The sequence below is a fragment of the Hordeum vulgare genome, chromosome 2H (genome assembly GCF_904849725.1).
Source record: "Hordeum vulgare subsp. vulgare chromosome 2H, MorexV3_pseudomolecules_assembly, whole genome shotgun sequence".
Lineage (NCBI taxonomy): Eukaryota > Viridiplantae > Streptophyta > Magnoliopsida > Poales > Poaceae > Hordeum > Hordeum vulgare.
This window is the reverse complement of record NC_058519.1, coordinates 531420377-531444426: the sequence shown is the minus strand read 5'-3', so window position 1 is coordinate 531444426 and position 24050 is coordinate 531420377.

Genomic DNA, 24050 nt, shown 5'->3' with positions numbered 1-24050 from the left:
GACACGCAACGTAAGTCCAAACTAGACCATTAGCATTTAATTTTCTCATCAAAGTAAGGTATTTTTATTTGTATCCTTAAGTGTGAATCGTTTCCATGGCAACTGTAGTTGCTGCCACGGAAGTCTAGAAGCTCAACGCCGAGCTGAACAAAGCAAGGCAATAGGCTATCGAACAGAAGGCGGTAACCAAACAAGCAGTCGAACTGTTGACGGCGAGGTCAACCGTTGAAAAGCACGAGGCGAGGGTTGTCGAGGTGCAACAAGAGCTCAAGGACTCCTTCACGACATGTGAGGCTTGAGGGTGTCCGGGGTTAAGGGCATCTTGGGGCCACTTATCTGTTCTTATGGGTCGAACTCCTCGGCCATTCGAGCATCATTGAAGATACTAAGGTCAAGATGGAAACTTCTGAAGACTTGGCGTATAATCCAAGACAACATGTTGATCCACATATTCCTTTCCTTAATGTAACTGTCACTGTGTAAACCCTAGCGCCCCTCGTATCTATATAAACCAAGGGGATATAGTTTGTAGGCGACTTATGCTCATTACGATTAGGGTTTTAGACCACAAACATGCGATCTTGAACTAGGTAAACTATGTACTATGTACTACTTCAACAATACAACAAGAGCGGGACCTAGGGTTTTACCTCCATCAATCGGGCCCGAACCTGGGTAAAACATTGTCTCCTTCGTCCCTTGTTATCCATCGATCCAAGATCCATAGTTTGGACCCCATGCTCGAGATCATCCAGTTTTGATACCAACATTGGTGCTTCCATTGAGAACACCCTGTGGAACTACCAAGGATCAATGGCCCATCTCATCATCACCGACAACATCCTTGCTGGGGACGTTTTCGTCCCTGGGAAGATCTTCGCGTTTGGTAGCGTTGTGCTACATGCCGATCCAACTGGTCGCCTAGACCGAGTCGGAAGCTTTGCCCCAGATCAAGGGATCGGTTCGGGAACTTATAGTTCGTCGCCGATCCCTAGGGTGACCTTATCCTGACAACACATTTTACCTTCAATGCTTTGACATCGGGGGAGGCGGATCTCGTCCTCGAGACAACTCCCGACCGGGCACCGCCTAAAGGCCCGAGCCAGGCGCTTTATGCAGATCACCATTGGGTGAACGTAGCTCTAGCATGGTTTTGTAAATTCCAACAATGATGCCTCGGGTTGACCCCACGAATTCCAGAAGCATGGATGCCACAAGTGTTAAGGAATTAGATGAGCTGCTCGGTTGAATTTAGGCCATGAGAGTATCTCATGACCAACCGTCGATCTACGACCAGATTGGGGCTAGATACGATGACACGGAAATCGACATCCCACCTATCATGCACTTGATTGCCGTGTTGAGGAACCAGCGGGAGGTTCGCCCTCCCGATCACCGGAACTCAGAACCATATATATCCCGGTATCCGGTAACCCGGACTCTTTAGGTGATCTGGCAATCGAGTTACGCCCCGAACTCAATTTGGAGCACAAGAAATCGTGTCCGGCCAGCCTTCCAGCCTCTAAACTCGACGCTCCAGACTCCTCAACGGTATCAGATACAGTTAGCGATATCAAAGACACGTGTTTTGTTGAAACACCAAAAATTTTCCCACCCACCTCACATTCTAGGCGCCATATGAGCATCTTAGAAAAGCATAGCAGGCGGGACCTCCACCGTGTGTGGCAAAAGCCAGGGGAAACAATCCAACACTTCTGGGCTAGATTCCTACTGACCATAAACGAAATACCGGACTGTAGCAATGACGATATCATAGACGTATTCCGACATAACTGCCACGAAGAGGGAATCTTAAATTCCCTCACCTGCTGCCGCGTACAAAGCCTTACTGAGCTTTCTACATTGATATGAAAATATTGTGCAATGGAAAGCACCTAGCAGTCTGAGCAATTGCAAGTGGAATCAATCCATACAGAGAAGCCCACGAAAGCTAGGAGGAAGTGCACGCCCCAACAACGACTGATTGATTATGGGCCCTCGGGGAAGAAGAACAAACCCCTTGATGAATCCCAAACCATACTTGATAAACTACTTGACAGCCCATGTCCTATACATTCTGCATAACCCAACACTGACTTGACTCACATGCTCCGAGCTAGTTGGGTCGTCAAGCAGGTGGCCAAAAGTGGAGAGGCTATCCTCCGGACACAACCACTGCAAGGACGTTCATCCAAACTGCCACACAACATTGTCGACATACTCACAATTTATGAGACTTTCTCCTCCAATAATCAAAGGAAAAGAGCTCTTGAAAAACCGACCAGGTATTCCTGGTGGTAGCAACAAATTCTTGGACAAACACACATATAACCTTTACACAGAAAGACCATCCTGGAATATGTTCTAACCAAACACGTGTTGCACTAGTCCTTAATCCCATTATAAGTGGTTTCAAACTATCCAAGGTACTAATGGATGGCGGCAGTGGCTTAAACCTCATTTATGAGGATACCTTGGATAAAATGCAGTTCGACAGATCTCGCATCGAATGGAACAGCACAACCTTTCGAGGAATTATCCCTGAAAGATAAGCGCGATGCATAGGCAGAGTCTCCCTAGATGTAGTACTCGACACCTACGAGAATTACAGGTCTGAAGAACTCATGTTTCATATCAAACCCTTCAAAAGTGGCTATCATGATCTTTTGAGACGAGAGGCCTTCACCAGATTTCAGGCCATACAGCATTATGAGTACATGAAACTCAAAATGTTCGGGCCTAACAATGTCATTACCCTCACAAGCGACCTAGATAGGGCTCGGCGGGGTGAGAATAAAACCGTAGCTCTCGCCCTTGAGGCACTTTTGGAGGCCCTTGCAACTGAAGAACTCACCGAACAAATATCGGTGGTCGACAAGAATGATGTAACTCTTAGCAAGAGACCCAAGTCCACATCCTTCAAGCCCGCTGATGAAACAGTCAAATTTCGAGTGCACCCGACAGACCCCAATAAAACAGCGTCCACTGGAGCACAACTCGACCTTGCGGTCGATGAAGCATTGCACACATTCTTACGAGAAAATTGGGATATATTCGCCTCGCACCCTTCAGACATGTCAGGAATCCCACGAAGATTGACCGAGCACAACTTGAACATAATAGATGGCTTCAAACCCGTCAAACATACATTATGTCACTTCTCCGAGCCCAAGCGTCAAGCCATGGGTACCGAACTAGCAAAATTGCTCGAAGTCGGATTCATTCGAGACATCAAACACCCCGTGTGGTTAGCAAATTTGGTCATGGTCCCAAAGAAGGACGGATCCTGGCGGCTATGCGTCGATTTGAAAGATCTCATAAAGCTTGCCATAAGGATCTATTCCCTTTACCTCTCATAGACCAAATCATTGATGCCACCGCCGGACATGAATCACTATGTTTCCTTGACGCCTACTCCGGATACCATCAGATAAAGATGAAAGAATCCGAGCACGCCGCAACTGCTTTCATCACTCCCTACGAGCTATTCTGCTTCAACACAATGCCCTTTGGGTTAAAAATGCACGCGCCACATATCAACGCATGATGCAGACATGCCCAGAAAAACAAATCGACAAGACAGTCGAGGTATACGAGGATGACGTGGTCATCAAGACCAAACACGTCAGTCAACTGGTGGACGACCTCCGACAAACTTATACGTCTCCTATGTATCTATAATTTTCTATTGTTCCTGTAAGTGCATCTAGTGACCCTTAGTGATTTTGGTGTATTGAAGACTTATAGGTTAAGAGACTAATGTGTTTTTGAGTGTACACAGGCCCTATAGTCGCTGAGGAGTTGGAGTTATTCGAAGAATATCGACCCCTAAAAATGAATGTCTTCAACTAAAGACTTTGATACTTTCCCGAAGATTTTGGAAGTGAAGAAATTGGTGTATCCTTTAGGATATTGAAGCGAGGACTTTGAAGCGTGAATAATTTTGTTTTTGTAGTTTTATTTCCTTTCTTTTGAGTCATGGGAACACCGTACTGTTAAAGGGGGTCGAGATAAAACTAAGCAAAAGTTTCCAAATGATGCTCATCTCAAAGCCTACACATACCCAATCCTTCGAGTGAAGCCTTTGGAAATCTCTTACAGTTTAGTTAATTTCCTCAGTGGCACAGACGAAGATCTTCCAGTCTCAGAGGAAATTGCTCTAACTCAGAAGTTAGGATTTTGCCAGTACGAATTGCCTACAAGTGAGGAACATGAGAGACATGAGGACTTTCACAACTTGAAAGTTCTGACCATTGCTGCATCGCACGCTAGTTGTCCCCAAACCTTATCCACATAATAGTCATATCATTGGGGCATTTATGTCAAATTATGTCGGGATTGCTCCCCGGCTATAAATAGCCGCCCCCATAACCACTAGTTGTTTGGCTCCTCTGAGAAAGAACTTGACACTTGTCTTTTGTGAGCATCCCATCCTCTGAGGACTTTGAGAGAAAATCATTAGTGAGAAAAAACCCCAAACACCCAAACCAAAACCCAAAAACTCAAAGTGAGTGAGCATCCCTGAGGAGATTGTTCCTGTGTGGAACCGACGCTTGTTACTTTTGATGACTTTGCATCTCCCAAACGGTTAGGTGTCGCTGGTCTAGAGCATCGAGCAGGAAATTGTGGATTGCCGGGTGACCGAGTTTGTGAGGGTTTGGAAGTCTTCCCTGAAGACTTACCTCTAGTGTTGGGTGAGGACTGTATGTCCTTAGCTCAAGGAGAATACGATAAGGACTAAGTGTCATGGGACTGTGTGTCCTTTGGTTTAAATACCAAGCCGCTCCAAACCATACGTACAAATGTCACAGCAGCTGGAACTGGGTCATGAAATCACTGTCTTCACCGAGTACCTGGTTATATTTCCTCAACCCTTGTATTCCCTTGTTTACGTGTTGATGAAATTGATCATTACTATTTGAAGAATTTGACTGAAGACTTTCTCAATTTCCTCATCTCAAATTCTTCACACCACTTGTTCTTCACCTACTTATCCTGGCCAAGCTACTCACGCTAAGTGTTTATTTTCATTCCATCATGATCACCATGCTTTTGCCATGCTACGCTTATGTCTAAGTACTTAATCCATTCTAAGTAGTTTGTTACTTAGCAATTTCCTCACAAGGAAATTCCTAAGTGACGAATTCATAAAATTCTCCTATTCACCCCCTCTAGTCGATATAACGCACTTTCAATTGGTATCAGAGCAAGGTACTAACTTGTTCTGTGTGATTTTTGTTTAACCACCTAGAGTTTGAGTTATGTCGACCGCAAGGATGATCAAGTTCAGTGCGGGTAGTTCTACCTTCGATTGGACGGACTACCCCTACTGGAAGAACATGATGTGTGTGCATCTTGAAGCAATTGACAACTATCTATGGTGTATTGTGGAAAATGATGATCATGTTGCATCTGAAGCTATCAATATTGCTGATGTGAAGAGATTCAAGTAACTCGACTCTCAAGTGAAGAATATCATATATGGCCACCTGAGCAAAGGTCAGTATGGCAGAGTAAGTGCTTTGGATCTGCAAAGCTCATTTGAGAGAGGTTGTCCAAAGTCAACGAAGGATTCTCTACTCAATGTGACTCTCAGGTAGATGTTCTTCACAACCTCTTCAACCGCTTCAGAAGACTTGATAATGAAAATAGTCAACAAACCTTCGATTGCCTCACTGATATCTCCAATGAGCTACAGGATCTTGGGGCCACTAACATTACCGACCATGAGGTGGTGAAGAAATTGCTTAAATCTCTTGATTCCTCATTCGATACAGTGGTTCTGATGATTCAAGAGTGTGGAGACCACAAGTCACTAGATCCTGCTAATATTCTTGAGAGATTCAATACTCGTGAATTCCAACAATCTAAAAAGAGAGATCTCTATGGTCCAAGCTATGGAAGATCTTGTGCGCTGAAGGCAAAGGTTGTTTCCTCATCTGAAGAAGAAGAATATGATTGCAGTCTTGGTAATCTTGAAGAACTTGGTCAAGAATTGCAATGCTTGTGAGAAAATTCCAGAAGTTCTCCAAACAAGGTCACTTTGAAAAATCTTCAAGAAGAGATGTGAGGAAATCAAAATCTTCATCTCAGGACTACAAGAAAAGAACCTGCCATAAATGCAAGAAGTCCCATCACTACATTGTAGATTGTCCTTGCTGGGTAAAGGAATCAAAGAAGAAGAAGTACAAGGATACTAGTTCTGATAACTCGGAGAAAAAGAAGAAATCTTCAAAATCGACATCATCAAAATCCTCATCTCACAAGAAGAACAGTTTCAAAAAGGCTCACGCTCTTATTGGAAAGGAAATTGATTCTAAGGAAGAATTTGAGGAATGTGATGAAGAGGAAGGATCCGAGGAGGAGTCAGATTCTGGTGTGGCAAGTCTAGCCCTTGCTACCACATTCGTGGACAAGTTCGTCTTCAACCTCGAAGAGAATGACTACATCAACAACACTGATGACTGCGGCGCCGACTTTGCTCCCACCTATTGCTTCATGGCAAAAGGTGCCAAGTTATCCAAACACACTTCCTCTTCTGACTCAAGTGAGAATGAACCTGAGGATTATCAGAAACCTAGTTACTACAAACTTGCTAATATTTCCACTAAGAAAGAGAATGCTCTTGAAAAGCTTCAGAAACTACTAGACAAAAGCGATGACGTGTTGAACAAGGAAATGGATCAGACTCAAACTCTGAATCATGATATTCAAAGTCTTTAGTCCAAGTTCGATAGTCTTCAAGAACGTCAGGACACTCTCTTGGCTGATCATGAGAAGCTTTCTTACGAATTTCTTCAAAGAAAGCATGATCTTGAGAAACTAAGAGTGTGTCATGATGATCTTGGAAGTGAAAATGATTCTTTGCTCGCTCAACAGATCAGTTTCGCTCAAGAAGAATACATTCCATCATGCATGAAATGCAGCGAACATGAAACTGCTAATTCTTCACCTGAAAGTTCAAATGCTTCTATTACTACAAATTCTTAAACATATGTGGTCACAAATTCCTCACTTGAGGAACCCACAAATGCCACTAACAAAAATAGAGGGTTGGAGCAATTGTATGTGATAGGAATATACAAAAGTCTCAAAGGGCATCGAAACCTTTGTGATGTGCTCAAAAAGCCAATTCTGAACAAAAACCCTAGGAAAGAGGGTATTGCATTCGAGAGGAAATTGAACGCTGATGGATCATACTAGAAACCTGAGCAGTATCCCAAAACCTCATGGGTTGCTGCGAAAGGACCTCTTCTAGATCCATCCACATTATCTGGATTTGCATGTGAAAGTTCATATTCCTCTGATGAGTCACTTGACTCCAACTATAGACTATTCAAAAATCAAAATGGTGAAGTATTTGCTAGATATATTGGAACTAACTGCAGGAATAGACCACCCTTGAAGAAAATCTGGGTTCCCAAAAGCATCTTGGAAAATCTTCACGTGAATGTCCTCATGACACTGCCCATGAAGAAAAGGAACCCCAGATCGAATTCCTCAAGTGGACCAAAGTCTTCATGAGGATCAAATTCCTCATATGGTCAAAATTCTGCTCGTACTAGTGCTAATGCTTCTGATATGCAGGGAAATTACAAGGGTCATGAATATCTGCATTATTCCTCAAAACATTATGTTCATAAATCCTCAAAGAATTTATCTGAATATGCATTCGAGTACACTAACCCCACTGTTGTGAAACAAAGTGCATTAGCTTAAATGCCTAAGTTTTCATGTAGTGCTCGCAGAATGATGAACTCTTTGCCACCCTTCAGATGTGGGTGGTGAAGAAATTGAACTAACTATTTATGCAGGTCAGGTCTCCAGACGAACTTAATCGTCTAATGAATTTGTTGGAGACCTCAGGAAATGCTTGAAAGCATGCAAGCTAATCATGACAAAATGATAATCATTTCACATGTCCTCGTGTTATCTTAACTCTACATTATTCGACGAAATTCAAGTCTCATGAATTTGATATCATATTCTTCACTCAGAAGCATACTCCCTTCATCGGTGAAGAGTCTAGATTTTTTCAATGATATTTTACACATGGTCTCCTAAATTTTTACATTCTCTTAGCTCATTGGGTGTTGGGTAATTAAAGTGGAGAGAGATGATGGCTTGCTCCTTTCCAATGCATTTTTTACTTCATTCCATAATTTGTCCTAAATTTTCTATATGCACACTTTTCATCGGACGGAGGGAGTATGAGATGGTAAGTTAATTCATCTACAGGATGACACACCTAAAGCCACTAAGTGGGTTCTTGACAGTGGATGTACTAATCACATGACTGGTGACAAAAGTATATTGATGAACATTCCATTAACCCCATCACCGCTGAAGCATGTCACCTACGCAGACAAAGGAAAAAAAGCAAGGTATTGGGTATTGGTAAGTTCCTATCGCCAAGCACCGACACATGGACAAAGTCATGCTTGTGGAATCCCTTGGGTTCAACGTGATGCCAGTCTCAATTCTTTTTGATATTGATATGATTGTCATCTTTGGAAAATATCATTGCATAGTCATCATGGAATCTTACAAATCCAAAGTATTTGAAGGCTTTAGGAGAGGAGATTTGTAAATTGTTGATTTCTCTACAGATCCACAGTCGACCACGTGTCTACTTGCAAAAGCCTCATAGGGCTGGCTATGGCATCGGCGACTTGGTTATGCTGGTGATACGTCCCCAACGTATCTATAATTTTTTATTGTTCCAAGCTATTATATTATCTGTTTTGGATGTTTTATATGCATTAATATGCTATTTTATATTATTTTGGGACTAACCTATTAATCTAGAGCCTAGTGACAGTTTCTATTTTTTCCTTGTTTTTGAGTATTGTAGATAAGAAATATTAAACAGAGTCCGAACAGAAGAAAAATCTCCAGAATGATTTTTCTTGGACGAGAAGAAACCTGTCAGATTAGAGAGGGGGACAGGAGACCTGTAGGGAGACGACAAGCCTGCATGGCGCGCCCTATGTGCGAGCGCCGTGGCTTGTGGCCCCCCTGGAGGCCTCCTAACCCTAATCCTCCTCCTATAAAAATTCCCAAATATTCCCCCAATACCAGGAGAGAAACAAAAAATACTTTTCCGCCGCCGAGAGCCTCTGTTCCCGTGAGATCCAATCTCGCAGCCTTTTTCGGTAATCTGTGAGAGGGGGAATCGATCATGGAGGTCATCTACATCAACTCCATTTCTCCTCCGATGATGCGTGAGTAGTTCTCCACAGACCCATGGGTCCATATCTAGTAGCTGGATGGCTTCTTCTCTCTCTTTGTTCTTCAATACCATGTTCTTCATGGAGATCTATCCGATGTAATACTCTTTTGCGGTGTGTTTGTCGAGATCATATGAATTGTGGGTTTATGTTCAGATTATCTATGAATATTATTTGAATCTTCTCTGAATTTTTATATGCATGATTTCATATCTTAGCAAGTCTCTTCGAGTTATTAGTTTGGTTTGGCCAACTAGATTGGTAACTCTTCCAATGGGAGAATTGCTTAGTTTTGGGTTTAATCTTGCGGTGTCCTCACCGAGTGACAAAGTAGGGGTAGCGAGGCATGTATTGCATTGTTGCCATCAAGGATAAAAAGATGGGGTTTTCATCATATTGCTTGAGTTTATCCCTCTACATCATGTCATCTTACCTAATGCGTTACTCTGTTCTTCATGAACTTAATACTCTATATGCAGGCAGGAATCGGTCGATGTGTGGAGTAATGGTAGTAGATGAAGAGTCGTTTCGGTCTACTTCACACGGACGTGATGCCTATATGCATAATCATTGCTTGGATATCTTCATAATTATTCGCTTTTCTATCAATTGCTCGACAGTAATTTGTTTAACCACCGTATTATTTTCCTTCATGAGATAGGCCTCTAGTGAAACCTTTGCCCCCCAAGTCTATTTCCATATTATACTTTCCGATCTATAAACCAAAAATACCAAAAATATTTTGCTGGCATTTATTTACTTTTGTTTTACTTTTTGTTCTAGCAACCTTTTATATCTATCTCTATCAGATCTCATCCTTGCAAATTACCGTGAAGGGATTGACAACCCCTTTTTAGCGTTGGGTGTAAGTGTTTGATTGTTTGTGTAGGTGCGGAGATTGGGGCCTTGCTTGTTCCTCCTACTGGATTGATACCTTGGTTCTCAACAAACTGAGGGAAAAACTTATCTAGTTTACTGCATCACCCTTTCCTCTTCAAGGGAAAACCATCGCAAACTCAAGAAGTAGCAAGAAGGATTTCTGGTACCGTTGTCGGGGAGGATACATAGCAAGATCAAGCCTATGAAGTACCCATCACAAACTCATATCTTGCATTTACTTTATTTTCCATTTGCCTCTTGTTTTCCTCTCCCCCACTTCTAAAATGATTTTCAGAAAATACCAAAAAGATTTGCCTTTTTATTCGCCCTTCTTCCGTTTGCCTTTTCGTTTGATTTTCGTTTGATTGGGTGTTAGATCTCTTAAACTCGTGGCTAGCCTTTCTACTATCGCTAGTATTCCCGAGAATGAAGTTCTTAATTTTAAGCAAAGGGAGGGAGAAAACTTAAAAGATGCTTGGTATAGAATTTGCAATGCTCAAAATAGAGCTACTCATAAGGAATCTACTACCGTTCTCCTTCACAATTTTTATGTCGGTGTCTCTCCTTGGAATAGATATGTTTTGGATGCCATTATGGGAGGAAACTTCTTGGGTAGCCATACCTTTTATTCTTATAATGCTATGACGAATTTGGTAGGTTCACCCCCACTCAAGGTTAATGAAACAATCTTAACTTTGGAACATGTGATGTGAAGGCTTGATACTATTGAAAATAAAGTTGCTACCATTAAGCTCATTGAAAACTTGGACAAAAATATTCATAATCATATTACTCAATATGGATCCAAGGTAGGAGTTACTTTTAAAAACCTAACGGAAAAGGAACCCATAGTTAATGAAAAACTAGATCAAGATTCTTCTAGAATTGGAAAGCTAGAGGACATTATTACCAACTTGGGTTCCGCATTTGCCTCTATTCAAACCACTCCAAAATTTCCTCCTCCTAAGACTTCCAAGTTTGTTTATGTTCCCAAAAATAAGGGTGAATCCTCTAGAAAAGGGGATGGAGATCTTAAGATGATAAGTGTTCACCCTAGCTTTATCGATATTGTTAGGGAACCTATTACTACAAGTGAATTTCTGGATTTCTCGCCTAGGAGTATGATTATGATAAGACCAAAGGATCTCCTAGGGTTTACGAGTGTGCAACTTAGGATTTGCATACCAAAGATGACAATACCTAGATCTATTGCATTATGCCTAGCTAGGGGCGTTAAACAATAGCGCTTGTTGGGAGGCAACCCGAATTTATTTTTATGCTTTTGTTTTTTTGCTTCTGTTTTTTAGTGTTGCACACTTTATTACCTCTGTAACAATTGTGCTTTCTTGTTTTAATTAGTGTTTGAGCCAAGTGAGACCTTTGGGATGATCTACGGTGTTTGCAAGTTGATTTTGCTGAAAAGCACAAACTTTCGCTCTCAGTCCAGGATTTTTTTAATTCACTAGAATGTGCTTTTGGTATAAATATTTGACACAAGATTGATATCCAAATTGCCGTGACTGTCGTAATTTTTCAGAATTTTTGGAGTTACATAAGTATTCGAAGTTTATAGATTTCTACATACTATTCTGTTTTTGATAGATTCTTTTTTCTTTGTGTTGTTTGCTTATTTTGATGAATCCATGGGTTGTATCAGGGGGTATGAACCATAGATAAGTTGGAATACAGTAAACATTGCACCAATATAAATAAATAATGAGTTCACAACATTACCTAAAGTGGTGATTTATTTTTCTTATACTAACGGATCTCATGAGTTTTCTGTTGAGTTTTGTGTTGTGAAGTTTTGAAGTTTTGTGTAAAGATTTGATGGACTATGGAATAAGGAGTGGCAAGAGCCTAAGCTTGGGGATTCCCAAGGCACCCCAAGCCATATTCAAGGATACCAAAGATCCTAAGCTTGGGGATGCCCCAGAAGGCATCCCCTCTTTCGGCTTCAATCCATCGGTAAATTTACTTGAGGCTATATTTTTATTCACCACATGATATGTGTTTTGCTTGGAGCGTCTTGTATGATATGAGTCTTTACTTTTTAGTTTGCCACAATCATCCTTGTTGCACACCTATTTTGAGAGAGACACGCTGAATCGTGAATTTATTAGAATACTATATGTGCTTTAGTTATATCTTTTGAGCTAGGCAATGTTGCTCTAGTGCTTCACTTATATCTTTTAGAGCACGATGTTGTTTTATTTTACAGAAATTATTAAACTCTCATACCTCACTTATATTATTTTGAGAGTCTTTAAACAACATGGTAATTGGTTTAGGTTATGAATTTAGTCCTAATATAATGGCCATCCAAGAGGGATACAATAAAAACTTTCATATTAAGTGCACTGAATATGATGAGAAGTTTAATTCCTTGCATATGGTTTTGAGATATGAAGATGGTAATATGAGAGTCATGCTAGTAAGTAATTGTGAATTGGAAGAAATACTTGTGTTAAAGTTTCTGATTCTCGTAGCATGCACGTATGGTGAACCGTTATGTGATGAAGTAGGAGCATGATTTGTTTAATTATTATCAACCTTTGTGTGGAGGTCGGGATCGCACGATGGTTAACTCCTACCAACCCTTCCCCTAGGAGCATGCGTCTAATACTTTGCTACAATAACTAATAGTTTTTGCAATAAGTATGTGAGTTCTTTATGACTAATGTTGAGTTCATGGATTATACGCACTCTCACCCTTCCACCTTTGCTAGCCTCTCTAGTACCGCGCAACTTTTGCTGGTACGTTAAACCCACCTTCCTCAAAACAGCCACCGTATACTTTCCTCAAAACAGCCACCATATCTACCTATTATGACATTTTCATAGCCATTCCGAGATATATTGTCATGCAACACCATAGTTCTATTTTTTATGACACGCACCATCACTTCCATATTGCTTATAGAGTCAAATTTTGTTCTAGATATTGAGGTTTAATCTTTGAGTTGTAAGTAAATAAAAGTGTGATGATTTGCATTATTATAGCATTGTCCCGTGTGAGAAAAGGATGATGGAAGCTATGATTCCCTCACAAGTTGGGATGAGTCTTCGGACTTTACAAAAAATAAAAGAGGCCACCGAAGGCCATATAAAAAAATAAAAGAGGCCAAAGATGCCCACCAAAAAAATGATAGAAAGAGAGAAGGGACAATGCTACTATCTTTTCCACACTTGTGCTTCAAAGTAGCACCATGTTCTTCATATAGAGTCTCCTATTTTGTCACTTTCATATAACTAGTGGAATTTTTCATCTTATGCACAATCACTTAGTTTTATTTTTGAGCTTTCATACACTTATAATTCTAGTGCATTTGTTGCATGGCAATCCCTACTCACTCACATTGATATCTATTGATGGGCATCTCCATAGCCCGTTGATATGCCTAGTTGATGTGATACTCTCTTCTCATTTTTTCCTTGCAACCTCCACCATATTCTATTCCACCTATAGTGCTATATCCATGCCTCACACTCATGTATTGTGTGAGAGTTGAAAAGGTTTGGGAACATAAAAAGTGTGAAAAAATTGCTTGACTTTCATCGGGCTTGTGCATGATTTAGATACTTTGTGTGGGGAAGATGGAGCATAGCCAGACCATATGATTTTGTAGGGATAACTTTCTAAGGCCATGTTATTTCAAAAGGACGCAATTTCCTTGTTAGTATGCTTGAAGTATTATTCTTTTTATGTCAATATTAGACTTTTATTTTGAATTTTATGGATCTGAATATTCATGCCACAAAACATAATATTACATGGATAGATATGTTAGCTAGCATTCCACAGCAAAAATTCTGTTTTTATCATTTACCTACTCGAGGACGAGCAGGAATTAAGCTTGGGGATGCTTGATACGTCTCCAACGTATCTATAATTTTGTATTGTTCCATGCTATTATATTATCTGTTTTGGATGTTTTATATGCATTAATATGCTATTTTATATTATTTTTGGGACTAACCTATTAATCTAGAGCCTAGTGTCAGTTTCTATTTTTTTGCTTGTTTTTGAGTATTGTAGATAAGGAATATTAAACGAAGTCCAAACGGAATTAAATCTCCAAAATGATTTTTCTTGGACCAGAAGAAATCTGCGACACTAGGAGAGGGGACAGGAGACCTACCGGGAGAGGACAAGCCTGCAGGGCGCGCCCTAGGTGGCGCGCCCCCTTGGCTTGTGACCCCCCGCAGGCCTCCTAACCCTAATCCTCCTCTATAAATTCCCAAATATTCCCCCAATACAACGAGAGCAACAAAAAAACCTTTTGCGCCTCCGGGAGCCTCTATTTCTGTGAGATCCAATCTAGGAGCCTTTTCCGGTAATCTGTCGAAGGGGGAATCTATCATGGAGGGCATCTACATCAACTCCATTGCCCCTCCAATGATGCGTGAGTAGTTCACCACAGACCTACGGGTCCACAGCTAGTAGCTAGATAGCTTCTTCTCTCTCCTTGTTCTTCAATACCATGTTCTTCATGATCCTCATGGAGATCTATCCGGTGTAATACTCATTTGCGGTGTGTTTGTCGAGATCCGATGAATTGTGGGTTTATGATCGGATTATCTATGAACATTATTTGAATCTTCTCTGAATTCTTATATGCATGATTTCATATCTTAGCAAGTCTCTTCGAGTTATTAGTTTGGTTTCGCCAACAAGATTGGTAATTGTTGCAATGGGATAAGTGCTTAGTTTTGGGTTCAATCTTGTTGTGTCCTCACCCAGTGACAAAGTAGGGATAGCGAGGCACGTATTGCATTGTTGCCAGCAAGTATAAAAAGATGGGGTTTTCATCATATTTCTTGAGTTTATCCCTCTACATCATGTCATATTACCTAATGTGTTACTCTGTTCTTCATGAACTTAATACTCTAGATGCACGCAGGAGTCGGTCGATGTGTGGAGTAATAGTAGTAGATGCAGAATCGTATCGGTCTACTTGACACGGACGTGATGCCTATATGCATAATCATTGCCTTGGATATCTTCATAATTATTCGCTTTTCTATCAATTGCTCAATGGTAATTTGTTTACCACTGTATTATTTTCCTTCATGAGAGAAGCCTCTAGTGAAACCTATGGCCCCCGGGTCTATTTTCCATATTGTACCTTCATATCTATAAACCAAAAATACCAAAAATATATTGCTGCCATTTATTTACTTTTGTTTTACTTTTCATCCTAGCAATCTTTTATATCTATCTCTATCAGATCTCATCCTTGCAAATAACCATGAAGGGATTGACATCCCCTTTTTAGCGTTGGCTGCAAGTGTTTGATTGTTTGTGTAGGTGCGAAGATTGGGGCCTTGCTTGTTCCCCCTACTGGATACCTTGGTTCTCAACAAACTGAGGGAAATACTTATCTACTTTGTTGCATCACCCTTTCCTCTTCAAGGGAAAACCAACGCAAGCTCAAGAAGTAGCAGCTGGCATGAGTAACATGCACACTCTCGTGAAGAAGAAGCTTGTCATTGGCATCGAGGGTGTCAAATTCCTCAAGGATCATCTGTGTGGAGCTTTTGAGTCTAGAAAGATGACCATATCCAAGCACCCCTCAAAGACTATCATGACTACCATTCGTTCTTTTGAATTGCTTCACATGGACCTCTTTAGACCTACTCATTGTGCCACACTAACTAATGCAACATCTCTATGTGGCTTTGTCATTGTTGATGATTATTCACGTTACACTTGGGTGCATATTATGTGTTACAAAACTTAAGTGCAAGAAGTCTTCAAACAATTTCCTCAAGGGCCTCGACGAACTTCGGTGTCAAGATCAAGCACATCAAGAGTGATAATGGGACAGAGTTCGAAAACACTGGTCTTGGTGATTATCTTGATGAATTTGGTATTACTCATGAGTTGTCTGCCCCCATATACTCCTTAGCGGAATGGCGTGATGGAGCGCAAGAACGTGACTCTTGTTGAGATGTCTTGCACTATGCTTGAAGAATATAAGACCCCATGTTGTTTCTGGCCTGAGGCAATCAACACTACCTGCCACATCATCAACAAGGTATATCTTCACAAATTCCTCAAGAAGACCTCATATGAACTCCTCACTGACAAGAAACCCAGTGCAAGTTATTTCAAAGTCTTCGGTGTAAGATGATGGATTAAAGATCCTCACCACAATTCTAAATTTGCACCAAAAGCACATGAGGGTTTTATGCTCGGTTACGGAAAGGACTCTCATACCTACAGAGTCTTCAAAAACTATCACAACAAAGTTGTTAAAACTGTAGATGTGTTGCTCAATGAAACAAACGGCTCGCAAAGAGAGCACGTCCCTCCTATGCTAGATGAAATGCCTCCTGAGTAATCCATTAGGTTCAAGGCTACTGAAGATATCATACCCACTAAAGAACCTCTACCCATTGAAGAAGTCATCCAAAACAATGAAACAAATTCGGGCTGGTGCACCTTAGGAAATTGTTGCTGATCAAATTCCTCAAACCCAACAAAGTCATCAACATGCGCAACCAAGGGTTGCAAATGAAGTTTAAATTGACAAATTCTTCGATGACATCAATGCACTAGGTCACCTCACTCGCTCAAAAGATTCACATTTAACTAACTTTTGTGGGCACTCCTCCTTTGTACCTATCACAGAACCCTCAAAGGTTGATGAAGCCTTTATGGAGCCTGAGTGGATTCAAGCAATGCAAGAGGAACTACATCAATTCAAGCTAAACAATGTGTGGGAACTAGTCAAGCGGCCTCATCCTCGCAAGCACAATATCATCGGTACCAAGTGGATCTACCAAAACAAGCAAGACGGAGATGGTCACGTAATGAGAAATAAGGCACGACTTGTAGTACAAGGCTACACACAGGTTGAGGCAATTGGCTTTGATGAAACTTTTGCACCTGTTGCTAGACTTGAATCTATTCGTATATTGCTTGCTTATGCTAACCATCAAAATATCGGATTATATCAAATGGATGTGAAAAGTGCTTTCCTCAATGGTAAGCTTGAGTAAGAAGTATATATTGCTCAACCCTGAGGTTTTGAAGACCCAAAGCATCCTGACAAAGTCTTCACACTCAACAACGCCCTCTATGGCCTCACGCAGGCCCCTCGGGCGTGGTATGACAAGTTGAAGGAATTCCTCATGAAGAAAGGCTTTAAACCTGGTTCACATGATCCAACTCTTTTCACAAAATCCTACTATAAAGAACTATTCGTGTGCCAAATATATGTAGATGATATTATATTTGGTTGTACTGACAAGCGTTAGAGTGACGAATTTGGCTATATGATGGGTGAAGAATATCAAATTTCCATGATGGGGGAGTAGAAATTCTTCCTAGGACTTCAAATCCCTAAAACAATGCAATGGTATCTTCATCCCTCGAGACAAATACCTCACGGATGTCCTCAAGAAATTTGGCATGCAAGACTGCAAAGGTGTCAAGATTCCAATGCCTACCTATGGCCACCTCTGTATTGACAAAAAAGGTAAAGATTTCGAGCATAAGGTATATCACTCCATGATTGGCTCATTATTGTACCTATGTGCATCAATGCCAGATATTATGCTTAGTGTTTGCATGTGTGACCATTTCCAAGCAACACCGAAGGAATCACACCATAAGGCTGGGAAGCATATTCTTCGATATCTAGCTGACACACCAACGCTTGGATTATGGTACCCCAAGGGCTCAAATCTTCATCTTGTTGCATATTCGGACTCTCACTCTGTTGGTGATCGTGTGGATCGCAAGTCAACATCAGGTACATGCCATTTCCTCAGACGATCCTAAGTCTGTTGGTCCTTGAAGAAACAAAACCGTGTGACACTTTTCACTGCTGAAGCTGAGTACATTGTTGTTGGTCCGTGCTGTGCTCAACTATTGTGGATGAAGAAAACCCTAAAGGACTACATCATCAATGTGAAGAATGTGCCACTCTATTGAGACAATGAGAGTGTAATTAAGATTGCAAACAACCTAGTAAAACACTCGAAGACCAAGCACATCCAAATTCGTCATCATTTTCTTCATGATCATGTACTCAAGGGCAACATCTTCCTCGACCACGTGAAGACTGAAGATCAACTGGCAGATATCTTCACTAAGCCCGTGGATGAAAAGAGATTTTGAAAGTTTCAGTCTGAGCTAAATATCTTAGAATCTTCGAATTTACTATGAAAGGACACACATCCTAACACTTATGCAAAATAGATGACTTAGATGTTCAACACACAAAGTAATGTTTTTCTTCAATCAATGAAGATTAACCATGTAGGTGCTTCTAGTGCCCTTGGTGACTTTGGAGGTTTGAAGACTTATAGGTTAAGTAACTAATGTGTTTGTAAGTGTACACAGGCTCTATAAGTCGCTGAGGAGTTTGAGTTATATGATGAATATCGACCCCTAAAAATGAATGTCTTCGGCTGAAGAAATTGGTCTTAACTTGAAGAATTTGATCATGAAGAAATTGAGATGAAATTGATATTCCTCATGAAGATATTGAAGATGAGGAATTCGGTGTGTCCTGAAGAAAATCAGTCTGAAGACTTTGAAGCGTGAAGATTTACTCTTTATGTTTCATTTTCTTTACTCTTGAGTCATAGGAACAGTGTACTGTTAAAGGGGTCAAAGTGTTACTACGGAATGAATTTCCCCATGATTATCAACCCAAGCCTAAACCTACAAAAGCCTCAAGTGAGAAATATGAGAGACATGAGGACTTTCACAGTTGAAAGTTTCGACCGTTGCCGCGACACGCGCCACCTCACTGATCTTATCCACCCAACGGTCACATTATTTAAGGGCATTTCTGTCAAATCATGTCGGGATGCTCCCACGCTATAAATAGCCCCCCCCACAACCACTAGCTGGTCGTCTGCTCCGAGAGAAACTGACACTTGTCATTTAGAGAAACCCAAATTCCTCACAGTCTTCGAGAGTAAATCACCAAGTGAGGAAATACCCCAAACACCAAACCTCAAACCAAAAACCAAGTGATTGAGCATCACTGAAGAATTTGTTCCTATGTGGAACTCGAGCCTTTTACCTTTGAGGACTGTGCATCCTCTAGACGGTTAGGCGTCATGGTCTAGAGCATCCAGTAGTCAATTGTGGATCGTCGGGTGACCACGTTTGTGAGGGTTTGGAAGTCTGCCCTGAAGACTTACCACGAGTGTTGGGCGAGGACTGTGTGTCCTTAGCTCAAGGAGAATAAGGTAGGGACTGTGTGTCCATTGGTTTCAATACCGAGCCGCTCTGGACCAGACGTACAACTGTCACAGCAGTTGGAACTGGGTCATCAACTACTGTCTTCGTCGAGCTACGGGTTCTATTTCTTCAACTCTTTCATTTCCTCAAAACTGTATGTTGAAGACTTTCATCTGTGTTGTTTGAAGAATTTGTTTGAAGACTTTCTCTGAATTTTCTCAACCTCAAATTCTTCAGTCAAGTTAATCTTCACCTGCATTCTGTGTACCTGCGTACTGTGCAAACCGATTCTCATAATCTTCACCAAGTAATCTATTGTAGTACTCTTTGCACTTCTAATCATGCGATATTTCCGCTGCAGTTAATTCATCATTGAGGAATTTCCTCACAAGGAATTTCCTCAGCGATGAAAATCTAAAAATCGCATATTCACCCCCCCTCTAGTCGATATAACACACTTTCAATTGGTATCAGAGCAAGGTACTCCCTTGTTCTGTGTGATTTTGGTTTAACCACCTGGAGTTTTAGTTATGTCGACCGCAGGTATGATCAAGGTTACTGTAGGATGTCCTACCTTTGAAGGAAAGGAATTTCCCTACTGGAAGACCAAGATGCAGATGCATCTTCAGGCTATTGACAATGATCTCTGGTACATTGTGGAACATGGTATTCCCTCCATCACTGCTACTATCTATGTCGCTGATGTGAAGAACTTCATGCAACTTGATTCTCAAGCGAAGAATATCATCTGTGGCCATCTGAGCAACGGTTAGTATGGCAGAGTGAGTGCTTTGGGCACAGCTAAGCTTATCTGGGATAGGCTGTCCAAAGTCAATGAAGGAATTTCAACTCAACGTGACTCTCGTGTTGATGTTCTTCGCAATCTCTACAATCGCTTCAAGAGGCTTGACAATGAAAGCTGCCAAGATACTTTTGATCGCCTCACTGACATCTCAAATGAACTGGAAGCACTGGGAGCTCGAGACATCACTCACCATGAAGTTGTGAAGAAACTTCTAAGATCTCTTGATCCATCATCTGATACACTGGTTGTGATGATTCAAGAAAGAGGAGACTATAAGATGCTTGATCTTACTGATATACTTGAAGGACTCAATACTCATGAATTCCAACAAGAAGAAAAGAGCGATATGTATGGACCAAGCTACTTAAGACCTCATGCGCTGAAGGCTAAAGCAATTTACTCATCTGAAGAAGAAGACTCGGATTGCAGCATTGGTGATCCTGAAGAACTTGCACAAGAGCTTGCAATGCTCGTGAGGAAATTCTAGAAGTTTACAAGGCGTGGCCAATTTGGTAAATCCTCAAGAAGAGATATGAGGAAATCAGATCTTGATGTGAGGACTACATGAAAAGAACCTGCCACAAATGCAAGAAATTTGGTCACTATAATGTTGATTGTCTTCGTTGGGTGAAGGAATCAAAGAAGAAGAAATACAAGGATGAAAGTTCTGATGACTCGAAGAAAAAGAAGAAATCTTCAAAATTCTCATCCTCAAAGTCCTCATCACACAAGAAGACTAGTTTCAGAAAAGCTCGGGCACTCATTGGCAAGGAAATGGATTCTTAGGAAGAATATGAGGAATGTGGTGAAGAGGAAGGTACTGAAGAAGATTCAGAGTCTGGAGTGGCAAGTCTTGCACTAGCTACCACATTTGTCAACAAGTCAATCTTCAACCTTGAAGAAAATGACAACGCTATCTACATTGATGACTATGCTAATGACTTCGGTCCAACCTATTGCTTCATGGCAAAAGGTTCAAAGGTACCGAATGACACTTCCTCTTACGACTCAAGTGACTGTGAACCTGATGATTATAAAATACCTAGTTACAATAAACTTGCCAACATTGCAACTAAACAACAAAGTGCCATTGAAAAGCTTAAAAAACTGCTAGACAGAAGCGATGATCTGTTGAATGATGAAATGAATCGTACTCAAGTCCTCACTTAAGATATGAAAAGTCTTCAGTCTAGATTTGATAGTCTTCAAGATCGTTATGACACACTCTTGGCTGATCATGAGAAACTTTCCTATGAATTTCTTCAAAGGAAACTTGATCTTGAGAAGTTGAAGATGTCTCATGATGATCTTTGAATGGAAAACGATTCATTTATTTCTCAACAGATCAGTGCCGCTTAGGTTGAATTTACTCCACCATGTCTCAAATGCATTGAACATGAAACTGCTAATTCTTCACCAGAATCATCAAATGCTTCTATCACTACAAATTCTTCAACTGCTCCTGTGGTATCAAATTCTTCACTTGAGGAAACCACAAATGCTACTGACGAAAATGTAGGGCTGAAGGAATTGTACGTGTCAGGCATGTACAAAAGTCTCAAAGGGCATCAAACACTTTGCGATGTTCTCAAAAAGCAGATTTTGAAGAGGAACCCAAGGAAAGAAGGAATTGCCTTCGAGAGGAAGTTGAATGTTGATAGATCATACTGGAAATCTGAGGAGTACCCCAAAACCTCATGGGTTGCTGCTAAAGGACCTCATGTTGATCCATCTACTCTAACAGGATTTGCATGTGAATTATCCTATTCCTCAGATGAATCATTTGACTCCAACTATAACCTGTTCAAAAATCAATCTGGTGAAGTATTTGGTCGATATGTTGGAACTAACTACACGAATGGACCACCCCTGAGGAAAATCTGGGTCCCCAAAAGTTGCTTGGAAAATCTTCAGGTGAATGTCCTCATGACACCACCTGTGAAGAACATGAACCCCAGATCAAATTCCTCAGGTGGACCAAAGTCTTGAAGAGGATCAAACTCCTCAACTGGTCAATACTATGCTCGTACTCGTGCTAATGCTTCTGATATGCAGGGAAATTAAAAGGGATATGAATATGAGCATTATTCCTCAAATCATTGGGTTCATAAATCCTCAAAGAACTTCTCTGCCTATTCATTTGAGTACTCTAACCCCCCTACTGTGAAACGAAGTGCATTAGCTTCAATGCTCCCTTTCTCATATGGTGCTCGCACGATGATGAACTCTTTGCCACCCCTTCAGATGTGGGTGGTGAAGAAATTAAACTAATCACTTCTGCAGGTCACGTCTCCACATGAAAGTCATCATGTGAAGAATTTGCTAGAGACCTGAGGAAAATGCTTGATTGGACGCAAGAGAAAATTGATGAAATGATAACATTTCACACGTCCTCAAAATTACTATTTATGATGAAATTCCTATCTGATGAAATTGAAATCATATTCTTCAAGTATGAAGCATATGAGATGGTAAGTTGTACTAATTCATCAGCAGGATGACAAACCCAAGAATACTAAGTGGGTTCTTGACAGTGGTTGCACAAACCACATGACTAGTGATAAGAGCTTCCTGATGAATATGCCAGTGACTCCATCACCACTGAAGCAAATCACTTATGCTGACAAAGGTAAAAGCAAGGTATTGGGACTTGGCAAAGTGGCTATTTCCAAAGACAGGCACATGGACAAAGTCATCCTTGTCGAATCCCTTGGGTTTAACCTCATGTCAGTCTCAATGCTTTGTGATCTTGATGTGGTTGTTATCTTTGGAAAATATAGATGTGTAGTCATCATGGAATCTGACAGATCCAAAGTCTTCGAAGGCTTTAGGAGAGGAGATTTATACATTGTTGATTTTTCCACAGGTCCTCAACCAGCCACATGCTTACTAGCAAAAACCTCACAAGGCTCGCTATGCCATCGAAGACTTGGTCATGCAGCCATGAGGAATTTGCACACGCTGGGGAAGAAGAAGCATGTCATTGGCATCGAATCAGCCAAATTCCTCAAGGATCACCTTTGCGGTGCTTGTGAGTGTGGAAAAATGACCAGATCCAAACACCCCTCGAAGACTATCATGACTACTACTCGTCCGTTTGAATTGCTTCACATGGATCTATTTGGACCTACTCATGATGCTACTCTAACCAATGATGCATCCTTATATGTCTTTGTCATCGTTGATGACTATTCTCGATACACTTGGGTACATAGCATTTTGTATAAAACTGTAGTGCAGGAAGTCTTCAAACGATTTTCCTCAAGGTCCTCGATGAACTTCGGCGTCAAGATCAAACACATCAGGAGTGACAATGGGACAGAATTCAAAAACACTGGTCTTGATGATTATCTTGATGAACTTGGTATTACTCACGAATTATCTGCTCCTTATAATCCTCAATAGAATGGCGTCGTTGAACGCAAGAACGGGACTCTGGTTGAAATGGCATGAACTATGCTTGAATAATATCAGACTCCTCGTCATTTCTGGCCTGAAGCAATCAACACTGCTTGCCACATCATCAACAAGGTATATCTTCACAAATTCCTCAAGAAAACCTCATATGAACTCCTCACGGACAAGAAACCCAATGTAAGTTATTTCAAAGTCTTCGGTGCAAGATGGTGGATTAGAGATCCTCACCATAGCTCAAAAATTGCACCTAAAGCACATGAGGGTTTTATGCTTGGTTACGGAAAGGACTCGCACACCTACATAGTCTTCAACACCTATCACAAAAAGGTTGTTGAAACTGTAGATGTGCGGTTCGATGAAACTAATGGCTCGCAAAGAGAGCAATTGCCTCGTGTGCGAGACAAATTATCTCCTGAGGAAGCTATCAAGTACAAAGCTACTTAAGACATTGTTCCTACTGAGGAAATTGCTAAAGAAATCGTCCCCAACACTGATGAAATTAAAGAAGGTG